At 39.9% G+C, this 13,798-nt stretch overlaps 1 protein-coding gene across 6 annotated transcripts in view; it reads right to left on the reverse strand.

Moving 5' to 3' along the window:
• ENOX1 (ecto-NOX disulfide-thiol exchanger 1) overlaps positions 1–13,798 on the reverse strand; it is a 561,055-nt gene that overhangs the window by 402,276 nt on the left and 144,981 nt on the right. The window lies entirely within an intron of this gene.

Consider the following 13,798-nt stretch of genomic DNA (forward strand, 5'->3'; position numbering starts at 1 on the left):
ACTCACCAAAGCACATACCCTCCCCAATGTCCATAATCCCACCCCCCTTCTCCCAAACCCCCTCCCCCCAGCAACCCTCAGTTTGTTTAGTGAGATTAAGAGTCACTTATGGTTTGTCTCCTCCCAATCCCATCTTGTTTCATTGATTCTTCTCCTACCCACTTAAGCCCCCATGTTGCATCACCACTTCCTCATATCAGCGAGATCAGAGGACATGAACAGACATTTCTGCAAAGAAGACATCCAGATGGCCAATAGACATATGAAAAAGTGTTCCATATCACTCGGCATCAGGGAAATACAAATCATTTATGGCATATTTTATAGCCCTTCTAGTTTGCCACTGTGTTGCCTATTGATTCCTAGACTGTTTCCTGGGAGTGTACTGAATATCCTATTTTTCAGTCTTTCTTCCACTGCCATTGAGCTTTTCTTTTCCTCAAAATCTCAACTAGTTGACCCATTTATTCTTTGAAATGGATTTTAGGATCAACAATTCAAAAGAAAAATTAACTTATATTTTAAACTTTAGACTTAAACTTTATAATTATTAAAGATGTTTATTACCAGTAGACACATAAAAAGGCATTCAATTTTATCACTAACCACAGTCTAACACATAGATAAAAATTTTGAAGTTTGATAATGTCCAGTGTTAGCATAAATATGGGGAAAATGGGCATTTTCATAAACCACTGATGAGAAAGGAAATTGGTGGTTGATTTAGAGAAATGTATATCTATCAAAATGCAAAAGTGTGTATACTATTTTTTGTTTACTTGCTTGTTTTTAAAGATTTTATTTATTTATTTGACAGAGATATTTGAGAGAGAGAGCACAAGTAGGGGGAGCAGCAGCCAGAGGGAGAAGCAGGATCCCCACTGAGCAGGGAGCCAGAAGCAAAGCTCAATCCCAGGACGGCTGGATCATGACCTGAGCTGAAGGCAGATGCTTAATGTCTGAGCCACTCAGGAGGCCCAAAATGTGTATGTTAATTGATCCAGCAATCCCCTTTCTAGGAACCTGTACCACAGACATTCTTACACGTGTATATAAATATATAAGGCAATTCACTGTACCATTGATTATAATAATCCCATGATAGAATTCACATAAAAGTCCACTTACAGGAGAATGGTAAACTATAGAGTATATATACAATGGGATATTATACAGCTGTGAAAAAGAATGAAGTATACCTATCTGCAATAAAATGGAACAAAACGAGATATATTATATAAAAAATAATTTTCAGGACAAATACGACCAACATAATGCTGGTTATATTTTTAAATCTCGGTATTTGTTTGTGTAGGTAGATAAACAGTGTGTGTGGAGGTGTCTGCGTGTGTGTGTATATATATATATTATATAAAAGGTATTTAGAAGGACAGACACTAAAAGGTAATTGTATTTAACATTTAGGGAGGTAAGTGAAGTTAGAGATAAAAAGAAATTATAATTTTTAATCTAAGTATTTCTACATTATTTTAATTATTCATTACATGCGTGTATTCATGTACAACTTGTATCTTTTAAATAAAATATTTTAAAAGAAACATATATTCATTATTTACATTACCTTCTGCTGGACCATCATTTTGGGTGTCTTTCTGTTTATTCACTCTTGAACTAGAAGAAAGTTACCCATACTTGAAGTTGGCCAACAAGTAATACATATAACTCCTGGCTGGCAAGGCCTGTTGGGTTGTAGTTTCTGAACCCCTCTAAGTCCTACTCTATGGGTACAAGTTGGTCTAGGCATTTTGGGTACTTACCTAGCATCCATTGTGGACTACCCTAAGTGACCAAGGTTAAGACTCCCCTCCGCCCCCTTCATTGTATATTTCTCTACCCCAAGTCCCATCAAAGAGTACCATAGAAGCCACAGTCCATGCACTCAATGCAAGACAAGCTCTTTCTGCCTTCACCTACATAGTCTTGATGTTAGAACAGGGAGGGGACTTTACTACCTGGGACGGATTTTATTCTTCTCCTCCAACACCACCACTAAACAAGGAGGTAGAGGTAGGAAGATATAAAAAATTAATGCAGAGGAGAAGACCTGCTTCAGTGTTTTGTACGTGCCAGCAAGCATACGATCTACAGGAGACAGCGCTTGGGTTTTCCGACTGATACAGAAACCCAGTAGTGGCTGACAGTGTCTATTCTCAATTCAGCCCCATCAGCCTTGTGATCAGTGGAAGTTCCTCCAGGAATCCTGCAAAAGGCTATAGGTCTTATTTTCCACTGGTATTACGCTTTTACCTTTTTCTGTGTCACCATGGTTATTTAAATACAAAGTTGGGAGAGGCTGCTTCAAGACCTATCAGCCAGATGACACCATAAACATGTTCTTTTGTAAATAAAAGTAAAGTTCAAAACACGACATACCCATGCTAATGGACAAAAGAGGCCATGAGCACAAAAGGTGCGTCTGCAGACAAACACAAGCCTAGAATACTTCTTTATGCTCTGGTGAGTGTAGCTCACCATTTACTAAGTCAAGCTTGGTGGCTCTCCAGGGTATTAATTCTGGTAAGGAGCAAATATCTGTTTATTTTGTGTGTGTCTCTGTGTGTGTGTGTGTCTGTCTGTGTGTCTGTCTGTGTGTATGCAGAGAACGGCAAAGGTTTGTGGCAGCTGCTCTACAGATCAGAAGCAAGGGGAGAAAAAGGAATGAGGGGAGAGTGAAGGGACACAGAGAGGCTGAAATCTGAGTGGAATAAAGGTAGAAGTGGGCATCAATAGGGGATTAATACCTGTGAAGGGATGAAAAGGACAGAGTCCAAGAAAGGGTGCAGGAGAAAAACTCTTATCAAATTATCCATGGGAAACAGAAATGACATTCAGCTTAATTTGGGGGGGATTTAAAACTGACATTTAGTGGCATCAGAAAATAGTAAGTAAGCCTGAAAGCTCAGGTCACTGGTCAGTTATCATTTCCACTGATAAGTATTTCTTTGTTTGAACAAATGCCTACTATTAAAAAAAAAAAAAAATCACAATGGAATTAACAACCCAGCTCACAGTGATTGTTCCCAGTAGGGAAAACACAAACAAACAGACAATCAAACAAACAAAACCTGAGGAAAAAATACACTGTAAGAATAGGGACTGTTTGATTTTTTTGGTCTTCTGACAGAGATTAATGTGCTAGAGGGGTTATCTTCCACTTTTTACTTTAAATGTAGAAATATTTGTTCAGTTCATATACTTCCTATAATCTCTATGTGTGAGAAGTAAGTATCTAAAGTTATCCCCTATCAGTAAAACAGGAGGTAGGTGAGGGTTTTTGTCTGATCATGTCAGCGACTCCTAGCGAGAAAAGGCAGCAAGGAAGGGAACATGGCCCTGGGCTTGCAGCTGGACTGAGTGTGGGTGCGCCGGGAGAGGCAAAGCCCGCTGTACCCTCCAGCTTCAGTTCAGGGCAAAAGGGGAAAGACGGGGTACCAGGACCAGAGTGGTACACTCTATGTGGGCCTGTTGTCCTTGGTCAGCCTCCTGCCATGTCAGCAGACACTTATCTGTCACTGAGGGCAGTGGCAGGGCCTGTCACTGGGTCACACCTGTGGGCTAGCACAGGCCCAACAGAGCCATGAGGGGAACCAGGATAGCCAGGCAGGACCTCGGTCCTGTGAAGGAGACCAACTGATTGAATGAGAAGAGGGTTCCGACCTGGACCCCACAGAAGCTGCCCGAAGTTTCGAGAAAGTCAGGCACAGAGGTCTGCTACACGAAGAGGCGTAGAGAAGGGTGAATGTGGAATGAGCAGACAACGGGTTGTGAGCACTGGGAGCCATGCGTGGGGTCACGCGCATCACAGCAACACAGAGCAAGCACTGTGAATCTCCTATTATTAACAGTAGCATAACACCACATCCTATCTCAAATGACAGAATCTTCTCAAAGGAGAGATTCTGCGTTTAATGTCTGTGGTGAACACAGTTTCATCACATCGTGGGGAAAGGACTATAGGAGAGCAGACAGACCAGCAGCTCAGGCTCCCAGGCTGCTGCCATCTGTCCGGGCCCTGGGGTAACCTACCCGTTAACTCTGAGCATCATCAGCTAACCTTCCAGGACCTCAGTATTCTCATCCCAACAGTCTCCACCGCTACCTTGGAAAGGTCTGTGGAAGCCCGTGAATCTTTAGTATGAGGCTCCTACTACAAATATTCTCAGTTAAAATGATCCTGTATTGTGACATTGGAATTACTCAACAAATCTAAAGGAAGTAACCACACTCCATGATGGTTGTTCAGAACATTCCTGCTTCTGTTACCAAAGCCCTTTGAAACGTAGACACAGTAACAAGCAAACCACAACCTTGTAAGACTCGGAATGAAATAAACTGTGTTAATGTCTCTCACCTTTCTATGCCTCAGTCAGCCTTCCCTGGGGCAAAAGCCGGTATATTAGGACTGGCTCTGTCCCAAGTGTTGGTTGGGGACATCGTTCCTGTCTCCCATCTGCCTGCTGGGCACAGCTGTGGTGAGGCTGGGCAGCGGAACACTATTGGCTTTCATGAGGAGGCAGAGAGGAGAGAGACTGCTCTTAGAGGCACCCAGAATGTGGCGCTGGGCTGGGTACGAGGGATGGGGAGCACAGAGCATCTCATCCCCCCCATTAACTGTGGCAACAGGCCCTCAGGTGGACCAAGGTAACCCAATCAGAAAGATTTCTCAATAGATCCAAATTTCCTGGTATGGGTTTCTCCCAGTTCCCACAGGTCAGCGCTACTTCAAAGACAAGGGAAAACCTGACATCCCAGAGACCTCTTCCAGGCCAGCAGCAGCCTGGATGTCTACATGAAGAATTTCCCAGGCCTTACTCGGTCATCATTTCACTACCACCTTGGGACCAAAAGGGAAAGACTGGAAAGAAAAGGGCAAGGTGGGGAGAAACCATTATGGTCTAACTTTATGGAGAACAGCATTAGCTTTCTAATGGTGCTGCTGGGGAGCCCCACTTCCTAAAGCCCAGAGTCCTCAGCTTACAGCCCCTCCTCATTCACGGAATCCCAACCCTGGCCTCACACTCATACCTGGAAGTTATTCAGAGCCAACTTCCCAAGAGCTCAAAATACTGCGCGCAAGTATTCATTTTTATTAATCTACTAAATCTCCACAAAGTTCCTTTCCCCTTGGTTAGAAATGAACAAAACACAGGACTAATCTCTTAACGTCTTTTTCAACTGGCGGAGTATGATTTAAAGAGAACAGACACTCTACCACAGGCGGTACAGAAAGTTAAGGAGGACGCTCAGAAATACTGGTCCCTAAAGGAGAAAAAAAAAAATCAATAGCACATCCACAAGCCTTTGCCCCTGAAGCTCCACAGGCCACAGGACACCCAGGAAGGGCCAGGCCCACCCCCAGCCCTTCCTAGTCTCAGACACCGAGGAAGCGGGAGGCATGTATGGATTAGGTTGTTCTGATCTCAGGGGCAGTTGTCACGTGCGAATTCAAGTCGTTTAAGAACAACACTAACAAAAGCTCACTGAGGATCTTGGCTTTATCTACAGAGATGTTCAAAAACACTCTTTATCTCCTGTTTCTCCCCACTTTTAGTAACCATCTCCCCCGACACCTCCAGTGTTGTCCGTCCCTAATGGCTCCTCGACAAATCAACTTGAAAATGGTAAGCACGTTTCACCTCTGTCCTGCCAGGATTTCACAAGCTTGAGAATGTGGGTTTAGTTCAAAACTCATCATGACAAAACCGACCTCATCCCATAAAGGGAAAAACCCCAATCGTAATTCTCTGCTGAGAGTCATTAGAGAAAGCCCAGGAAAGAAAAGGGGGAAGGGTCAGAGAGCGACTCTTTAGCTTACAGAAGCACACACACCACTTTATTCAAGTCCTCTGCTAACAAGCATATATATGGACTAGGAGATTTTTATCACTACAGCTTCATTCTACAAAATAGCATTGCATTTGCTCATCTTTCTGGATGGCCACGAAATAATGGTACATCTTGTAAATATAGGTTGGTTACTTCGGAGAGGGGAGTAGGAATTAATTTTAAACCTATCACATAGTTTCAAGTTATTTCCCATGAGATTTCATACCAGGCCACAGCACTGGAAGCCATAATTTCCATATTTATTGGAAACAGCATCTCAGCCAAAGTGGCGCATTGTGTTCTCACAGTGAGACCTCACTGGGGGAAATAGAATTAACTCACACTATCATCATAAGTGTCTAGGGCCTTTTTTCAAAAAACTGTAACAATTGATCCCCTAATTCAGAGAAATTTTCTTCAAATCCACTGCACTTTAGCAAAGACTATAATTGGAGGAGCTGATTTCAACCCTAATAAACTTCTTTGCCAACCTAACCGAAGAAGTTGAAATCTGTGTTGTGCAAATGGCTGTTTTATATTTTTGACTCAAATGTCTCCTAGCATTACTGCTTAGCTGGGTCTCTGTTTATCTATTGTTATGTATTTTATGCTCCAAGTTTCACAATCTGTTAAAATAAATTTTTATATGAAAAAAAATCTGTTTTCACTGTGTATTTTATATGTGAAAACTACATGTGCTCATGTGTTTGTTTACATGTGCTCATGTGTGTGTCTATATGTGGGTAAGAGTGTATAGGCTCACATATATTCTAACTGCAAAGAAACAACTGATGAAAAAAGAATGCTCTCTCTATCTTCCTTCCTTCCTTCCTTCCTTTCTTTCTTTCTTTTTTTTTTTTAAACTAGGCTCCACACCCAGCATGGAGCCCAACCCAGGGCTTGAACTCACAATTCCAAGTTCAAGACATGAGCTGAGATCAAGAGTTGGATCCTTAACCAACTAAGCCACCCAGGCACTCCTGGAATGCTATGTCTTTCACATATAATATAACTGAATATTGGATTTGAAAACCACTGATGGTTGTCATTAGGTTATTAATTCATTGAGGCTTCCAGCTTAGAATACAACTGCCTGTAACTTTGGATTTTTAGTTTTAGTTTCCTTTGTTATAGGAATATTAATACCTTTTTAGAAACTACAGACAGCACAGGGTGGGCATGAACATGAACACATTCATCACCAAACTTATAAACAAACTCTTGCATGAAAAGCTTGAGAAATTAGGTAAAATTAGCTAAAGAAAACTGGCTATTGTATAAAATTGTTAAGAACCCGGTATTTTCTTTAAAAGATTTGCACTAATACCATAGATTGGTATTAGTCTTAGATCACCAGTATGGATTCCATCCATTCATGCTCATTCATTGATCTTTTAATTAATTAATTAAACTGAAAGTAAACAGCATTGATCCAGACAGTCTGAGTGAGGAGCGAGCATTGACCTTTGGGGTTGAAAACGGTACTCTCCATAATATATCTTGTGGTAGTTGAGGAATCTGATCCAGCATGGGTTTTGTTTTTGTTTCTAAAAATCCCTTTTACATCTCTAAGTGGTTTATTTAGAAAATTTCCAATGCTGTTTTAAATAAAAATCTTTATTGTTATTTTTTATATAAAAATACTTTGTCAGGGTCGCAAAAATAATCTTAAAATACTTCCCAAAAATTATTGCATTCAGAGTAGAATATATACCCCCTAAAAAGAGAGTATTTGTTTTTATCTCTGAGTAGCTAAAACCATGCAGTCTGCTTATTCCCCACTTAAAAATGTCATATTTCTAAGGAAAACAAATGAGGTTTTCAGGTTCATCATTAATCACATCTACTTCCACAGCTCCTCAATTCCAAGATTGGCATTTTTTTCCCCACACTTAAGATTTTCGGTTTGTTTGTTTTTAATTAATTAATTTATTTTAGAGAGGGAGGGAGAGAGAGAGCTTGAAGGTGCACACACCAGCCGAGGGGGACAGACAGAGGGAGAGAATCCTCAAGGAGACTTCTGGCATCCCAAGGGTGGAGCCTCATGCCTGCTGGATCTCAGGACCCATGAGACCATGACCTGAAATGAAACGAAGTCCCACGCTCAACGGACTGAGTAACCCAGGTGTCCTTGCATTTTAAGGTTTTTGAAAATGAGATACATCTTAAAATAACATCTAGATTCAATGTGGGTACGCTTTTCTTTAAATTCCAAAAGACTATATTGTGTCTGGCGATCCACAAATTATTGTACATGAGAAAATACACGATTCCCCCCATAATTTTTCTACTGTAAGTTTCCGCTAGATGCTTACTATAACAGTATCTCTAACACAGAGAAATCCCTAGAATCAGATTTGATGATGGCCTGAGACCCACAGTCAACCCCCCTTTTCCCTTGAGAGGAAAAGTGGTGGCAATGGCAGACACTAAAATGAATGGAAAAGTGAAATGCTTTCTCCAGCAAGCTCTTTAACGAGCAGTGGTCATGCGACTGTTCTGGCCAGTGCGGGGAATGCTGGGACCTAGTAGTTCCAGGAAAGCTTGCATTTAATTTAACATGAAGAGAAGAAACTTGGCTGGTGTGTCCCTTTTTCCTCTCTTCTCACTGTCTTACCTTTTAAGGATGATGGTACAAGGCTTAGAGAGGTCAAAATAACACCCCCAAACTATGCAGCTGGTAAGCAGCAGAGCCAGAGGCAAATCAGCCTCGGGGCAGTAAGCCAATTCCTTTGGAGCCCATTTCTTTACAGTGCTAAAATGTTAGTCCAGTGATATGCATGAAGCAACTCAAATTTCATCATGCAATCCTTCATGTAACCAGCAAAATATAAAAACAGCACTCTCAAATAGGAAAAAGTCTGTCTCTACCCACTCACCCACCCACCAAAGAAAACCTGCCCAGAATGGTCTGTCTTGTTGGAGGAACCCACTATCACTGCCCGCTAAAATTCTGAAACCAAATAAGCATCACTGGTGTTCTTTGACTGAAGCAAGGGAGATATTTTATTATCTAATATGTCAATCTTTTAATACACCTCCCAATTACTTGCTAGATCTAGAAAGCACACACATGCACACACAGTCTAAAGTAAAATCAAGAAAAACTAAAACAGCAAAACTTTCACCTTTCAGTAGTTTTAACCACAGATCATTGAGCCTGCTTGGGCCAGAGAAAGTAAATAAATTAGTTAATCTGTTAATAAATGGTGTTTTCATTACTGAAAATAATTTCTCTTGTGCCTCCATTAAATATGATTGAACAGATATTGAAAGAACAGAGATTTGGAGGGAAACCCAGGTACCTTGGACCCAATCTCAGCAGGGCTGAAACTCAAATCTCAAGTCTTTTGGCCTCCAGATTTGGCTTTAGGACCTCAGAGATCCAGAGTCCAGAAAGGCAAATCAAGTAGCCTCATTGCTAATGATATAAGAATTAAATCCAGACCCAGATTGTTGTCCAAATTTGTTGAGCACCTGCTGTGAGTAAAGTGTTTTCCTAGAGATGAGGGACATCAGGATAGAACATACTCTCAAGGCACTCAAGCCTCTGTGACGACTGTGTGATCTAAATCAATTCAACTGAAATCAGAGACACCATGAGTAATAGAATATTTTTTTAAAAGAAGTGCCTCTGAAGATATCTCAAAGTAAAAAGAAGCTGACAACCCTCTAAAATATAAATAGTCAAGATAAAATGACCATAATTATAATGGTCACAATGATAACATTTATTATTGAGCACTTACTACGTACTAGGCAATATTTTAAATGCTTTTCAACTTTTAATACACAACTAGACCATTTAGATACTAGTATCCTAATTTTACAGATGAATGAACAAAAAAGATTAGAGCATTACTTAATAACTTGCCCAAATTTCCATATGCTAATGATCACTACACAATTCAGTCTCCAATTTCAAAAGATTCTGCCACTTCCTATAAACAGTTTTTTTTTAAAGGGGTAACAACTGTCACACACATAGTTCTATCTGTCTCTATGGGTTTGTTGATTTTGAATATTTCAAAATTTAGTCAATATCAAGAAAAAAAGCTAGGAGCTGAAAGCTGAAATACTACCCATTCAGAATTGGCCATTTGTGATAAATAAATAAATCGATATGGTGAAGAATACAGAGACTTTAAACGGGAGAGATTCCAACACATTTTTCTTTAATTAATTGTGAACTGAAGAAATTATTGGGAGAAAAAGAAGGTATTTTTAGAAAACCAATTAAACTTAGCTTGTGGGTGTCACTGACACTAAGGTCATCCCAATAAAAGGATTTTCAAAGTAATAGAAGCAGATCTTAGTGCAGAGACACCAAAGAGATGGCTACTAGAGAATCAAAAACCAGTTTGCCCCAGTGTTCAAGGGGAAGAAAGTATTGACCTCATGTCCCCAAGATTCCACTGGGATTGGATGTCTTTACTCGATTAAGTACTCATGCATGATACCATCTAAAAATTGCTGACCCCACAGCTTTGTGCAGATAACTTGCTGTAGCCTCAACAGCTCTGTTTATTGGAATATCCATTTTCCTGTCTTAGAGCCCAGAGTCTAAACTTCCTCCACATGAGCTGACATTCTACTTCTTCATTACGGCTGCATTTGTACTAGAAGGTGTGGGATATTTGTGTCCATGATTATATACAGTCCAAGGTAAAGAAAAATATAAGTAGAACATAAAATGCAAGAAATATTCCAATTTCAGCGTCTTTCAAAGTAAAACAGTTGTAATTACGTAGAAAAAAAATTAAAAATTAAAAATTAAAAAACCCTTTAAAAACTAACTCGGTTTGTAGACAAAGAAAAATTGTCACAAAGATTTAAATGTGTGCATGTGTCCTGTCTCACTAATGTGCACTTTTCCGTACCACATCATAATGTTCTTAAGAGCAAGGGTTAGATTCAGAAACCTCATCTCACAGGGGATGCAAGGCCTGAGGGTGGATACATAGGTTGTGTCCCCAGGGCCTGCGTTCTGGCTGTGAATGAACTGAGGAGAGAAGCTAACCATCATGTCAGTTTAGTTACTACAGACCCTACCTCTGGCAAGAGCTTATTTAATATGATTTGGACTAAATAGAAATAATGTCATCGTCCAGTTACCTCCATTAACAACCAGTTGAGACTAGTTTTGATATATCTTGCAAATCGTTCATCCCCTTCCCCCCCTCAGAATAGCTACTATCTCGGAAGTTTAGGCATGTGGTAGTATACTTAGCCAGAAGGAAAGGTTTGACCCAATCTCTAAGCAAAGCCTTTCACATTTTCTATGGAATCTGAAGACACATTGAATTGTCTAAATATGACATTTCCCCCTTATCTGCAGTTTCCCTTTCTCTGGTCTCAGTTATCTGTGGTCAACCATGGTGCAGAGGCAGATGGTTCTCCTGATGCGTCATCCGACGGTCATTAGCGCCTAACACCGCATCACGGTATCGGCGTCATTCCCTTCACTTCATCCCATCGCGCAGGCATCTATCTTCTCACATCATCACAAGACAAAAAGGGGGAGTATGGTATGATAAAATACTTCAAGAGAAACCACATTCATGTAACATTTATTACAGTTTGTATTGCAATTGTTCTATTTTATCATTATTGGTAATCTCTTACTGTGCCTGCTTCATAAATTAAATGTTATCATAGGTATGTAGGAATAAGAAAAACACAGTATAGAGATATATAGGCTTTGGTATTATCTGAGGTTTTAGACATCCAGTGGGGTCTTGGAACGAATCCCTTGCAGATAAAGAGGGGATCCCGGTACACACACACATTTGGCATAAAGGCTGTTTTCATCATGTTTTCTACATGTGGCAGTGAGTAGAGATTTACGTATTTGGAGGAGGCAAGTGCCTTATCATTTATCTTCCTTCATCCCATCCGCTGACATACAATTTTCCCCTCTCTCGCTCCCTATCTCCTCAGTCTTGGCCACTTTATATTCAAAACATAGTAGCTGCTTATTTTAAAAAGTACAGAATTTTACTTAACTCTCTTCTGCTCGTTGTGCTTTCTCATTCCATTCCCCCTGCAAAGCTCTTAAGTTGTTTGTCAAATCTAAAATATCTCTCCTACTTTTCATTGGAGAGACTGATTAAATTGATAAAAATAGAATCCCAAATTGTCACAGCTCTTTTAGTCATCTTAATTAATTGTAATTAGTTTTTTAAATATTCAGCTCCTGATTTCCCATAAAACTGAGGGCATCACACACATGTGAGCTGTCATTATTTCTTAATACTAGCACTGGTAATAGAAAGGTACCCGTCCACTCTTCCCTATGGTCTCTCATACTCACAACCCTGATTAGTATGTGTGTGGCTGGTAAGTAATTGAATTAATTTTATAGTGAGTGACATATTTTGAAATCTGCAAAGCATCTTATTCTGGGAATTTAAGCTAACCCTTGCTTTTCCCTAGGTAGCTCTCTGCATGCCTGCAATAGTAAGTGGGAGCAGATTCTTGACTTTCCCATTAGCATCTAGCAATTTACGAGCGTTTGATATCCATGGGATGATTTTTAAAGGATGATTTTAATTCCCCAATGCACCTAGATAACTAGAAAAATAATAGACAATAAATGAGTACTTTAGGGAAGGAATTTAACTAAGAATTTAAGGCTTCACCCAAGCTGAAAGTAATCAAAAAAAACTTCGTAATGGTCCTGAACTGACTTCAATATTCCCTTTACATTATTAAAGGAATGTATCAGCTTTGAATAACTTATTTCACTTAGGCTGCACAACTATACTACGAAGCAGTAGTGACTATCTATGATTTTTAGGTGAGGAAATTGAGGCTGAGATATTGTAGGTAAACTACAGAATTAAGAATTAGCAGAGCTGGGGTTCAATCCAGATGCAGCTGCATTTAAAGCCATGGTCAGAGCACTGCCCCAGCTCCCAGGCAGAATGTGGGTCCTTGAATTTCCTGACATCTACAACACCATGTAGGTCCTTTTATCAAGTTTACACCTAAAAATATTCAAAGTTCAGTTATTTCATGGATATCATTTGGGTTCAGTTTATGCCTGACAACATACTATGTAGGCAATGATAGGTCTATAATTCTTAAGCACGGCCAAAAATAAAATTGAACACATCTGGAGAATGAAAAAATCAAATATAAAGAAACTTGTACAAAAAATGATAATTCTCCCAATAAGAATCTGCCTAGAAAATTTAAGATTGAAATCAAAGGAAAAGCATGTGTTATTCTAAGCAAAAATCTTTGCATAAATTCCCATCAGTATCATCCACTGTCAAAGCATAAAATTCTTACTGTTGTAACTCCTGTAACCAAAGTTGATCGAAGAGACAGACCATCAACCGTATACCCTCTGCATACTCCACGTAAAGAACTTTTAATCGAAATATCATTTGATTACCAATTCATTAGAAGTTCTGAATTCCTTGGTAATTATATAAGCAAAAGTTTGGCTGGATCACTATCCTACAATATTGAGTAGAACTCACTAGGCATAGAGAATTAGAAATGGATTATTTTTTCTCAGACAGAATTCAGATTATATCCATTCACAGAAACAATTCTGTGCATTGAAAGACAAATACCTACCATGGGTCACTATTAGGAATTCAGCCGATTACGTACTAGTTTCTAATGGGAGACTTTGCTACTTGTCTCATGACAGCTTTTATTCCAGACTCTCTTTTCAAGGATGTTTGTGAAGCCAACAGCCTGGAAGGATGAAGACAGTGTCTCCCTCCCCGACAGGACAGATTTGTTTCCCGACCAGGGTGATAAAGGCTGGGCAAGTTTGCCAGTAGCTCTTTACAAAACTGGTGATTTCCTAAACTCTGTGTTCCTCAGCTGTGACACAGACCCACCATGGCCTGGTCTGAATTGTCCCGTCTGGGAGCTGGGGGACAAGGGAAACCAGTAGGAACAGGAAGCCATATCATGAGGAACAAAGTCC

Source organism: Mustela putorius, unplaced genomic scaffold (genome assembly GCF_011764305.1).
Source record: "Mustela putorius furo isolate JIRA1106 unplaced genomic scaffold, ASM1176430v1.1 tig00000179_pilon_pilon_pilon, whole genome shotgun sequence".
In the NCBI taxonomy this organism is placed as follows: Eukaryota; Metazoa; Chordata; class Mammalia; order Carnivora; family Mustelidae; genus Mustela; species Mustela putorius.